Source organism: Brienomyrus brachyistius, chromosome 14, assembly GCF_023856365.1.
Source record: "Brienomyrus brachyistius isolate T26 chromosome 14, BBRACH_0.4, whole genome shotgun sequence".
NCBI lineage: Eukaryota > Metazoa > Chordata > Actinopteri > Osteoglossiformes > Mormyridae > Brienomyrus > Brienomyrus brachyistius.
Genome location: NC_064546.1, coordinates 22,737,228 through 22,750,649, shown reverse-complemented (window position 1 = coordinate 22,750,649; position 13,422 = coordinate 22,737,228). Strand labels below are relative to the sequence as shown.

At 50.8% G+C, this 13,422-nt stretch overlaps 1 long non-coding RNA gene across 2 annotated transcripts in view; it reads left to right on the top strand.

The window, feature by feature from the left end:
• Nucleotides 1-12,670, top strand: part of LOC125707829 (uncharacterized) — a 30,214-nt gene extending 17,544 nt beyond the window's left edge. For both annotated transcript variants that reach the window (XR_007382379.1, XR_007382380.1), the window contains exons 4-5: nucleotides 6,994-7,095; nucleotides 10,192-12,670. This is a non-coding gene — a long non-coding RNA (uncharacterized LOC125707829). The remainder of the gene's footprint in view (nucleotides 1-6,993; nucleotides 7,096-10,191) is intronic.
• Nucleotides 12,671-13,422: the final 752 nt, after the last annotated feature.

The window sequence follows — 13,422 nt, the reverse complement described above, 5'->3', positions numbered from 1 at the left end:
TCGGGTGCCATAATTGGGGTGCTGGCCCTGGGGTTTCGGGCAAAAACAGACAAGCAGCCGTGGTATCGGCACATCTCAACTCCTGCAAGCAATTGAAGGTGGCCATTTTTTAATTTAGCAATTATGCTAATTTTATTTTTGCAAGCCTTGAAATTGCAATTATGTGCAAAAACACCATTCGTGCAGCACGCTTATTTCCACCACTTTCCTCACACGCTGCCGAGGAAGTGAGGAACATTAGCACTGAGGAGTAAAGTAGCCATAAAGAGGCGGGGATGCAAGGTGGGCGTGATGGATCTAGCCCATGTCATACCGAATGTTTGGGGGGGAATGAAAAGCACACTGGCCACCTGTGGGTGAGATGTGGGTGGCCACTGGGTGGGAGGAACATGGAGTGAGAGTCACATGGTGGGGGGAGCATGGTCCTCCACCTATAGGTGCCACGTAGGAAAACAGTACATTCTGCAGTCGGATCCCCATGGATGTTTATTACTGGAGCTGTTGCCTCACGCCGTGCAGATTCGGTGTTTAAGCTGCTACACGTCATTTCACAAATTGGCACGATAAGGCCGGGGGGTGGGTGGGCTGGCGGTGGCGCTGGCACTGAGCAGCGTGATTGGTGGTCCTGTTCAAGCTGATATGCTCGTCACCAGTTGGATGCCTTGCTCCTCACGGCCAGCTCTTCAGGAACGACTTCATGCCACTCTTGGGGTTCTGCGGATGCTTCACTTTGAAAGCTGGATAAAGAGAGAGCTTTAAGGCCTTGGTGTAGGCTGAGCCCAGCATGTTGTGCTAAACCTACATGAAAAAGGCACATTATTCAGCAAAGGTCCTCACCTGGAAGTCGGAAAGACAGTTGGAAAGACTTGCTCAGAACCGAGATGCCTGGAGAGAGCTGATTGGCGGCCTATGTCCCCGTCGGGGCCACAGGCGGAGATATATATATATATATATATATATATATATATATATATAATATACATATTAAGCGAGTGTGGGCCTACAAAGAGCCTTCTGATATGAGCCCACTGAGCACCAGACAGGCTCAGACTGGAGGAGCCGGGTTTGGACCGGCTTTGGCAGTTGGGTACCGGGCTTGGGAATGTAATTCAGCTCATGATTCGTCCTTCCCAGGGGAGGAGCAGCCTGAATGCACATTAACCCACCGACAGCCTGTTTCCCCCTGGGTACTGGGTCCGGAGTACATGCCAAACCCGACCCAGCACATGGCAAGGCCCAGTGGGCCAGCGCTGTAGCAGTCAAGCATAAACCATCGGAATCTACTGATGTCAATTCTCTGGAATCTTCCAGAACCTTGGATCGTTCAGACGAGAGCAGGGTGAGTCACCAGGCCTGACCAGATCCAACTGAGACATAGATCGTCCAGACTCAGGCGGGCTGGGTGGTCATGTGACGCATAGCAGATTTTGCCTGCGTATCGGACCTCCGTGACACGAAGGGTGATGTTGCCCCCGCTGCAGACTCAACGCAGCCAGCCAGGTGGACCCTGTCTCCCCAACACCTAAAACTGGGATGCCTCCTCAACCACCCCCACTCCCACGTCTCTGCGGTAGCAGCAGTGAGACGACTCCATCACAATTAATGGCAGATCTAGTGAAAGCCATTAAGAAGGGAGCGCCGCTCCCTCTGGGATCCTGCTCGCTGTCTCGCTCGGATTCCGAGGCCGGACCTGAGCACGGTGTTTACCTTTCGCCGGGGGGGGGTATTGTCCCTGACACTTTCCTTCAGGGTTCAGTGCGAGGGCAGTTTATTGGTGTTTATTCAAGTCCGTGGCGGCCCGCGATTAAGTTATCAGGGACGCCGGCACAGATGGCCGGCTCTGCCAGACACAGAGAGAGCCCCCACCCCCCCTACCCCGCCCCCAGCTCAGTGTTTCATATGCTCTAACCCCCCCCTATAAATCAGGCGAATCAGCCCTGCTGGCACACGCAAAGCGATGTCAGACAAGAAGACATCCCATCCAGAACAAAATCCATTGCAGAGTGGGGTGACTGATCATCCCATAGGGGGAGTAGGGGATGGGGGAGGGGGGGCGGTCATACAGAGGGATATGACTGTAGGATGTGCCGCTGCTCATTTGCACTGTTATTATTAATGGGCTACAAAGACCCAGCTAATACCCATGTTTGAGGGACTGTCCACCTGTGGATGCCGGGGGGGGAGAGTTAAAAAAATTCCTCCAGTGGGCCGAGGGGCAAGGCACGGGGGAGCCACCCTCACAGGCAGGGGATTTTCACAGTGCCGCTTTGCGTGTCTCCACAGTAAGCCACACGAGGGATTGTCATGGTGCAGGGACACCATTACTGCTTGTGCAACTCCCCCGGGTTCGAACAGGAGCGTGCCACGGAACGGGGTGCGGGGCAGCAGAAATTAAATTATCTAAAAAAAACAATTATTTAGGTCTGTTGCAGGTTCTGTCTTTCAAAGATCTGATTACGGCTTTCTGGAAATATTGACTTAGCCTCTTTGCCCCGAGAAACAGGAGAGGGGGTTTCTCTCGCTCCAAAACATTGTGCGTCTGAAGCGTTTATTTGTGTAAGTCTGTCACTTCGCACGCTTAAGCTGCTCGGGCATCAGAGCTCAGCGGAGCCGCGAACACAGTGAAAAATTTCGCCTGGACGTGATTCAGACAGGATAACAATGATTTATTATATCTAGGGTAAAAAGTGCTTACGTGAAATTGAGATCTGATTGTGGTCTCCGACGGCAGCCAAGCCCGGGAAGAGTGAGCCTGGCCGAAGGATGCTTAATTATTTATTTATTTGTGTTTTCAGTAAGTACTTTTGATTTTTGCTGACCGTATTGATGAAAGAAATGCAGGGTAACGGTGGTTCTGGGATACGGAAGATTCGGCATACCCAGGTAACCCCTAAAACATCACCTTTGACCCCCTCGCAGTCCCCCCACTCCACATTGTATACACATGTCAGCTGGCTGACGCCAAGATCAATCCTGGGCAAAACAGATTCAGTGTTGTCCAGTAGGAGCAGTTTGGACCACTGGACTATACCATTAGGGGGGGTTAATCCTCTTAGCAGGTTAGCCCTGGGCTGTTCATTGGTTCCCTCCACGAGCAGTTCACTTATCACCCTCACACAGCCAGTTTCTGTACGGCCGAGGAGGAGAAGACAGAATCGGGGCATTCCCCCGACGAAAACAAACGTTCCCCAAGCTTTTTTGTCTGGCTGCCACAGCACGTTTTCAGCAGAACTGTGTTGAAAATGTTGTTTTCCCAGAAACAAAATGTGTTAAACGCTGCAGAGGGCGCCCTCAGGGTCATCTGTTGTTCATGCCGGAGGATGCGCACACTGCAGCCTTGCTGAGGCAACACAGGCTCCAGCACTCAGGAGGCCCTCTCCCAAGCCAGGTGCCTTCATCAGGAGGCCCTCTCCCAAGCCAGGTGCCTTCATCAGGAGGCCCTCTCCCAAGCCAGGTGCCTTCATCAGGAGGCCCTCTCCCAAGCCAGGTGCCTTCATCAGGAGGCCCTCTCCCAAGCCAGGTACCTTCATCAGGAGGCCCTCTCCCAAGCCAGGTGCCTTCATCAGGAGGCCCTCTCCCAAGCCAGGTGCCTTCATCAGGAGGCCCTCTCCCAAGCCAGGTGCCTTCATCAGGAGGCCCTCTCCCAAGCCAGGTGCCTTCATCAGGAGGCCCTCTCCCAAGCCAGGTGCCTTCATCAGGAGGCCCTCTCCCAAGCCAGGTACCTTCATCAGGAGGCCCTCTCCCAAGCCAGGTGCCTTCATCAGGAGGCCCTCTCCCAAGCCAGGTACCTTCATCAGGAGGCCCTCTCCCAAGCCAGGTGCCTTCATCAGGAGGCCCTCTCTTAAGCCAGGTACCTTCATCAGGAGGCCCTCTCCCAAGCCAGGTACCTTCATCAGGAGGCCCTCTCCCAAGCCAGGTACCTTCATCAGGAGGCCCTCTCCCAAGCCAGGTGCCTTCATCTGGCTTTCCATGCTGCCTGTTTTCCCCGATAGCATTTCAGCCCCAAATGACACTCCTCCTTACTGCTCCTGGTCCCTACAGGTGTCATTCAGAGCTTTAGAAGGTCCTACCAAGGGCACCCTACCCCTAACCTTATCCGACAATGCACCTTTTCAGCCTGTGGTGCCCAACGCATCCTGCTTGCACCGTTTTAAGGCACCATTAAAAGTGACTGATCTGTGCTCCACACAGACATAAATCCTAGCAATTAGAGGCAAGACCTGCAGCAGCAAACTGGCTGATCCACGTTACACACTTATGCACATCAAGCCAGGAGTCACAAGAAATGACATAAGTGTAGAGGAAGTCATGTGACCTGAAGGGAGGCGTGGGGCCAAGTTTAGGTCACACAAGGGTTCTGGCATCCCCTTGGCAGAGTTTGGGCCATGCTGGCAAATGTTGGCACTTGTCCACACTTCAGGGCTCCGAATGCATGAGTGAGAAGGTCACAGAGCCCCAGCGGGGGGAGAGGGAATGGTCACCATCCCCCTCCCCCCCCCCCCCAGACACAAAGTAGCATTAGTCACGGGACCTGTCTGAAGACCAGATCTGATAAATATTTTATTTGCTATTTGCACAAATACGAGTACAGGTACATAGGAATTCTTCTCTTCATGGAGCCCATCTTGCTCTCCTTAGCTTGGGCGGGAGGTCACAGCACAGGGGCAGCCAGCACACAGTACCCCTGTAGTTGGGGGTTTAAGGGCCTTGCTTAAGGCCCCACGGACATGTGACTGTTCTGCTGACGCCAGGGCTCGAACCTACAATCATCTGATCACAGGCCCAGAGACTTGCCACCCCCCCCCCCCCCCCCCCCCCCAGCAAGATCTCAGATACAACGCCAAAAACGTAACCCTACCTTACAGTGACCTCTGTGAAGCACCAAGGTCTGGCGGAGCAAAGCCGAATGCGACGATGCATGGAAACGCCATCCGCAGCTGCTTCAATTTTTCACAACTTATCAGTCGTTGGTGCAGGTGGTCATTCCGCAGCGCTGAGCAGCGTGCTCAGGCCGTCACCATGACATGCCGGACATGTGGAGAAGCCTCCTCCTCGGATCCACTGCTGACAGGAAAGACCTTCTGTCTCCTTAATTTCAGGCACCGCTGAGCCAGCCTGAGCCCTGCATGCCTGCAAGTCACCTGCCTTTGTCCTCGAAACCTGCAAGAGGGCCCATGCACGGCAGGGAGACCCGAACTGCAGCCTGACATTCCCCCATCGCGGGCCTGACAGCCGTACTCAACCCATCCAGCGCCTATCCCGACGCCTCCTCTGAGGGTCCTGCTCCATTTCGGGAGGGGGTGGGGGCATTCCCACAGGCAAGGTTCCATTCGGGCAGCTGCACCTGAATTAAGGACCCATGCGTTCACACAGATAATTTGTGTCGAAATATTACGGCTGTCAGGAAAGATATCTGAGTCACTTCTGGCTCGAAACCCAATCTGGGACTCGGAGCGGCTTTGGCTGGGGATGACGAGGCCGGGTGATGGGAATACCGCTGCGGTTCAGCTCTCCTGCAAGACGGCAAGAGATCCAATTGAAAGCACACAGGCCGCTGCCAACCTGGGTCCCCATCAATCGGCCGCACCCATGGGTCTGGGCCAAGGGTCTCAGCACCGAGCCCCAGGGGGGCGATTCTTGGTTTTAAAAGATACCGCCAGTGAACAGGGCCAGCGGCGGTCTTTACCACCATTCAAACCACGCATTTGCAGGGGGCCCCCTGTTGACCATAAACAGTCACTGCACCATGGGAGACCCCAAAGTGACTTTTTGGGTGGGAGCCCGAAAAACAGCAAACGGTCCCCTAAGCACGGCCTGCACATACATGGCGTTTGCCTCTTTACCCATAGCATGACCCTCCACAGGTGTCAAACGGTTCACCCTCTAATGATCTGTGGAACGGTGATGACCCCAAATAAATCTTTTGTGCTGTGTTTCCACTCTTACTGCGCTTGGAGCCAGTAACATGATGAACACAACGTTTCACTTCACTCTGGATTTTCGGTAACGTTACACAGGCCCCATCAAACCCCTGCTCTTTCCAGCACCTCTCAAATGCACAGCCATGGGATTTATGCAGGCGACCTTTCAGGAGGATCCCGTCTTCCTCCGTCCGCTCCCAGCTGAGCCGAATCCTTTAGGACATGAGGCTGAGTCATAGGTCTGGTCCTCTGATATTCCTCTGATGCTTCTCTAATGATCCTCTGGGGTTCCTCTGGCAACGGACACATCTATGGGATGGAGACCTCAGCAGCTCTCTGGCCACTTCAGCCCGCTTTGTGGGGCTGTTCCCCTAATCATCTCCCATCATCCTCCGCTCTCCCGCTACGCTTCGCACCGGCTTTGGGGATCGGGAGCAAACGGGTGCAGCTGAGCGCTGAGGCACAGCAGTTTCTCTTTTGCAATCATCTGGGCTTCGCCACAGAAAGCCTTGCCGCTTCTGCCTTGCCAAGACTTCTAGGAAAGCCGCAGATTATAGAAACCGTCTGCCTGTCCTGCTCATTAGTTCCTGAGTGAGATTTACTGGAAGGGACACGGCGAGTACATAAACCTGATTGCTTTCGTCGTTTGTCATTGTGAGTCACTCATTTCCCTCGAAGGGCGATTAGAGCGAGAATGATTACACGTAACGGATGGCGATCAGCCACTGCTGGCGGGTGTCTATATATCCCCCCCGCACCACCACCACCACCATACACCTCACCAGGACAAATCGGTGGCCTTCCAGAAAGAATTCGTTTCAGTGATTTTTTTTTTATTTTTTTTTTAAGCATGAGGATTATCTAATCAGTGACCATGTTTCGAAGTCACATTCATCACACCTCCCAGCCCAAATTTATCCCACATTTAAGCACACAACCCCCCACCTTAGAATTCCCCCTTTCATTGTATGGTCCGGGATGTTCTCTCATTTGTAAATTTCTTATGTTCTTATGTTCTCTCTTTGTTAGAAGCAGATAGGAGACTCAGTGCTGCCCTCTGTAACCCTTCCAGACCCCCTAACTAGTGATGTAGTCAAGACCACCTAAGCCGAGACCAAGACATGACCAAGATCCGAGTGTATTGAGACCGACACAAGACAAGGAACAAGGCAAGGTGAGACCTAGACAAGACCAAGACCAAGTCAAGGTCAGAAACAGACTAATGTTTGAGTTTGCATAACACAACAAACTATCAAATGTGGAGCATGGGCACCATGAACGTCACCGTCATTAAATCTGAGGGGGACATGTCCCCTCACATTTTATTATTATTCGTTTGGACCCCCCACATTTAACATAAAATATTAGTTTTATGCCAGTGTGGTGGTGATAGGCACCATCTTGGGGCTAGGTAGTATGGCCTAAAATTTGTGTTACAGTACAATTTGAATCATGGATGCTATTTCTAAAAATTCAATATAAATGCTTCTGTTCAAATGTAACAGTTTAATAAATTTTCAAATAAGATGCATCGTATTGATTGCATTTGAACATTGAAGCACGTGTGTTAGCCACATATGCTTTATGGATTTGTTTTCAGGACATTCTGGGCTACTCAGATATGTGATAATTTGATATGCAAATACTGACGCAGTCTTGATATCATCATTCTTATGAGGAAAAATTGCTTGAACCTATTGAAGTTTCACATCTAATATAAAAATTTGCGGGCACTACAAATATAATCTTATAAATGTTGAGATGAGTCTCTATGATGTAGGAACGCAGGGGTTTCATTGGGGACCTTTCTATGGCTTAGAATTGTGAAGGAATACATGGTTAGTGCCAGGAGGAAATGAATATCTTTGATTTTGCATCCATTAACACTAGACCATGCTATTCCTCATCATCATTAACACTGGATCATGCTATTCCTCATCATCATTAACACTGGATCATTCTAATCCTCATCATCATTAACACTGGATCATGCTAATACTCATCTTCATTAACACTGGATCATGCTAATCCTCATCATCATTAACACTGGATCATTCTAATCCTCATCATCATTAACACTGGATCATGCTATTCCTCATCATCATTAACACTGGATCATGTTAATACTCATCTTCATTAACACTGGATCATGCTAATCCTCATCATCATTAACACTGGATCATGCTAATCCTCATCATCATTAACACTGGATCATGCTAATCCTCATCATCATTAACACTGGATCATGCTAATCCTCGTCATCATTATATTGGATTCTGACCCCGTAAAGATTGCAAAGCAAAAGCAATTTATCAATACAGGCAGCCAGTGACACATGCAGTTATGTGTGTTTGGCATGAGCGTGGGCCAGGTGCTTCGCGAACAGACTCCACAGAGATCGGCAGGGCGACACGGGGGCAGCTCTGGGTTGGTCCTCCGGCATGCGAAACACAAGCTCACCGCATTTCGCTGGCATTTTGTCATTTTGTCAAATCCCTGTGTCTGAAATGTAAACGTTCAGGAACATAACACGTTCTTTGGAGCCAGCTTGTGACAAGGTCTGATTTGATCTGGACCGTAAGATCAGCTAATAACCAGAACCAACAGAATTTAGTGTATCTGCATTGGTCTGCTTTCATAAAAGTCAAAATGTGTTTCAAGGAGTTTCCAGCACTGGAAATCTTGCCCAGGTATTTATGCGAACCCCTCTCGCATTGCGAGTGATCTTTTCTCCGTATTAAGTGAGCGACTGAGCTTGCATAGCAACACTGAACCTCTGGTGCGACTGATAGGCTGGCTGAAAGGATGCTGGCTGGCTTAGCAGTATTCGATTGGCGGAGAGTCCCAGTGTGCCGCATGAGGACTGGAGCATGAGGGGCCTGGAGGAGCAGGAACTTTGGGGTACATTCAGTAAGTGTCTGCTGCTTGAAGTGGTCCAGGGAACATCTGCGATAGATGTGTTTGCGTGTCTACATGCATGTATGTATAGAGTCGGTGGTTTCACATTCAGTTGAGTTTGTTTTTGATGAATACAAGCTGGACATGAAGGAATCCATCCATCCATTTTCGGTAACTGCTTGTCCTATTTAGGGTTATGGGGGGTCCAGAGCCAATCTCAGAGGCCACAGCTGCAAGGCAGGGCACAACCAGGAATGGGGTGCCAGCCTGTCACAGGGCACAGTCTCACACTTATTCACCCACACAGGTACACCTAGGGACAATTACTCCAAATATCCTCACCATACCAGAGAACCCAGAGGAAACCTCACGATGACATGGGGGGGACTTGCAAACTCCACACAGATTGAGCCATGGCAGAGACTCCAGCCTAGACCTCAGAGGTATGAGACAACAGTGTTGACCACTATGCCCCCCCTACATTCCGGCTCTTGTGAGCAGCAGGTCTCCAAGGTGAACTCCAGGGGGAAAAAAAACAATTTCCTGGCAAAACTACCGCACACCACATGCTCTCCAGTATGGCACAGGTACGGTCATCAACCAAAAGGGTCTCCGGTCAGGTTTGGGGGGGGTCACCCCTCCCATGTGTTTAAATCATGTGTCACGGAGATGGTGGAGATTTTTCACCCCTAAGCTGTTGTTCCCATCCAAAGCGGTTTATGAGCTGAGCCGTTAAAATGGGAGCGCCTCTGCTTAGCACTCCACCACTGGGGACGTTAGCGCCTCCTTCTGGGACTCTCCGGAAGACTTCAGGTTTGAGGCCAGCGGTTGCGACCTTGAGATGAATCCTTAACCTGAGCAGGCTTATGGAATACCCAGCTGTGCTGAAGGAAAATGTAATCTGATTCGGGATCAGCCTGCCAGCTCCACAAATAAATATTATTAGGCCAGAGGTTTGGAGTAGGAAAAATGCCACTGGAAGACAGGATATGAGCAAATCCATCTCCTTAAGTGATTTGAGTTTTGAAGTGAAGAGTTTTACGCCAGGAGGATAGACTCTGCAAGCCGTTTGACTGTTTTGAGCCGGTATCACTCTCTGATGATCACTCATATGGTTTTATACACAGAAGAACCAGAAGCAGCAGTAGAGTTAGTGTAGGATTCCCGGCTACCCTGAGCCGTGAACAGAAAGGCGGGCTCCCAATCCCGAGTGAAGCGCACGGCCCGTTAAGCAGCAGAGGTGTCATTAGCAGACTTTCCAGTTTCCAAAGCACATTATGTTAAATATTAAATGATTTAATGTTTGGTTATTTACAGCCAAGTGCGAGGTGCGTTTTTGAACACAGCAGCTGCCTTTTTGTGTTTCCTCCAGGACCGTTTACGCTCCGCGTCTGCAGTGGGCACCAGAGGGGTCCAGTCGCCCTCCCGCTCCCCCCACCCTTCCCTGAGAAGAAGGACGCCCCCCACAAGCACAACACCTGAAGAGGCACACCTGAAACTTTCCTACACCATGTTTCTGGGACCCCGCCACGGTCAAATCTCTCCCCCCAGTCCAAGCAAGGGTATCAGATCACACTCGAGCAAAAACAAATGTATTTGCTGCCTTTCCTTCCCAGCGTAACAGGCTCGCTCCGCGGGAGCCGCAAACAACCCGGGGATTGCCGCTGGCTTTCCACTCTGACTGGCTGGGGACGGCGTAGGAAATGCGGAAAGTGAGATTGAGGCAGATAATTCACGGGTGGCAAATGAAGAATGAGAAACAGATAGCTATCGCTTAATAACACGTCCATATTCATTTCACATGCAGCTAAGGGATATTTCCTGCACACCACTCATCCAAATCGACATACCAAGAAACTGTGACTAATTGGCTACATTTTCAGAGCTGCAACTGTAAAAAATTACTCTCGAATTTGGAAAAATAAAACCATTTCACAGGGTACTGTGGTACAATGGCTCTCGCCCAGGGTGATCATGGTACATTTTCATTCATAGAAGATTAGAGACCAGTTTCATTTCTCTTCCAACCACTCATACTCAGTGTCGCCATTCCCACCCCTCCAAAGCTTGTTTTAAGTCTGACTATCTGAAATAAATCAGCAGTAAACTGGATCAGACTCATTCCAGATTCATTATCCTCTGACAGCCATGCGTTAAAGTCATAAACATTTGTTTATTGTTCATACGCCTTACAGGAGTCCAATAGACTGGCCAGGAAGGACAGAATTAGTCAGGAAAGATGTATATCTCTCTAATATCGAAACAGTTTACACTCCAGATCTGCTTGTATTTATTACATTATTTTCTTATGAGTGTTTCATAGTTATTTAGTCAGTCAGTTAGCCATTTAAATTTTGCAAAGGCTCAGGCATACACGCATTTAAAAACCTGGGAAGTGGAGCACTGTGGGTAAACAGAAGGAAAGACAAGGTCATATTTACACGCAGGTGATCTCACTGGGCAGGCCAGCCCCAGCGAATGCTCGTTACATTTCCCGGTTGGGTCTGCTGAAACGAATGGCCGCATTGCAGACCGATGAAGTCTGCTGTTATTCCGAGCGTAAGCCCTCGGAATGATTAATGGCGATATTCTGAAATTAGGGAATACTGCTCATGTGGGCATTCTGCTTCTTGTTATGAGAGTCATGGCTAATGTGCTCCTTTCTCAGACCCGCCTCTGTAATCGCCTGGATTCGAAGTGGAGGTATTTGTACCACAGGAGTCATGGAGAGCTTTCCAAATGTCCCTGTGCAGCTCCAGATCCCAAAGCTCCCCAATCCCACAGTCTCCAATCCCAAAGCTCCGTAATTCCACAGCCCACAATCCCAAAGCTCCCCAATCCCACAGCCCACAATCCCAAAGCTCCGTAATTCCACAGCCCACAATCCCAAAGCTCCCCAACCCCACAGTCCACAATCCCAAAGCTCCCCAATCCCACAGCTCACAATCCCAAAGCTCCCCAATCCCACAGCTCACAATCCCAAAGATCCCAATCCCAAAGCTTCCAATCCCAAACACCCGAATCCCACAGCCCCCAATCCCAAAGCTTCTGATCTCAAAATTGTCAATCCCAAAGCTACCATTCCCAGTCCTGCTGCTCCTGATCCAGTAGCTCCCAATCCCACTACATGCCTCTGTTTGTCTTGGAGAGCCCAGTACCTCTGTTGATTCATGCTCCATTAGAAATGACCTATTGCCTTCCTCCCTTCCTTTTCCTTGGGGCGGTATGTGGTTCAGCAGGTCAGGAATCTGTGCCAGTGCTTGGTTGTGGGTTTGAATCCCGTGGCCCTCAACCCAACTGCTGCAGAGGGGCTGGATATGTCAGAGCCCAAGCTTTCCCCACTGCTGCTTCACTTTGGACACAAGCGTCTGCTGAATTAATGTGAGAGGCATCAGTGATGAATGCACTCCTCTGATAATGCATTGGGAACCTGAAGAGGCTCTCCTTGGCTGAAAATGCAGGGAATTGGTGGGATTAGTGAAAGAAGCAGACAAGCCGAACCAGAGTGAGAAAGGACAGCATGTGAAGACATAAGGACAGAAGATCAGGCTGAGCACAAGGACCAACAGTGCAAACCTGCAGCAGTGAGATCAACATTTTAGCTGTTGGCGGCCAGCAGGGGGCACCTGCTGGTCCTGATGGGAGCAGGGACAGGTCGGCATCTGGCTCTTGTTTGTTCTTGGGAGGGAGCTACCAGGGGGAGGCACGACACTTTAAACGCCCCTCACCACTTTCTGAAGAAGCACAGGTTCATTTCCACTCCCCTACCCCCCCCAGCCTGTTTCTGACCCCAGTGCCCCATAAGAGTCCTCCTCCGCCTGCTGTGGGCACTGGCTGTGGGATGGGGATCCCGTCTGGAGTGGATGGCGGGTGACCGGGCGTCCGTCTGCGTGGGTCCGAGGCCCCCCCCCCCACACCAATCCCCAGCTGCAGCGCTCAGAAGGCCCTCTCATCCAAACACGCGGCACATAAAACGGCCAGTGTTTATTATAAGATGGGGAGCAGGGGGGCTTGGGCTCGCGTGGGCCGTCCGGAGCAGGTGGTACGTGCAGATGTGGCAGAGCGGGAGCAGGGAGAGAAGCGGCATGGGGGGTGCTGGGGGGAGCTGGTGTGAGTCCAGCACTGCTCGCTTCTCTTTACACTCTCAGCATAGGTTCAGGGAAGATGGTGGGAACATCAGGAAGCCAGTAAGAAGTGGAGATGGAGAACCTCAAAATAGTGTCACCTGACAGACACGCTTCACCGTACCTGCCCCTTCTTTATGAAGCAGTCACTGACAACAAAATAGCATGGAAAAATGGCACCAACATATCAACGCCAGTAGCAGGACAGTGCTTCATTCCGGCACTAGGAGAAGAGGGGCCGCGCCCCCGAGCTGGGAAAGCGCGCCAAAGCTGCGGCACCGAGCCCCACATCTGCAGCAGCAAGCTGATTATCTTCCTGAAGAATGTGTAATGTCTTTCTTTCCTCTGGGATGCTCAGTCTTTTCTGTGTGCATCCCCCACTCCCCTTCCCAAAAGAAAAGTCAAAGAAGAGGAGTTGTCGCCACCAGGTGGCCATGTTGGGGAATTGCATGTTAAAGTAACACGTGAATCAAATCAAC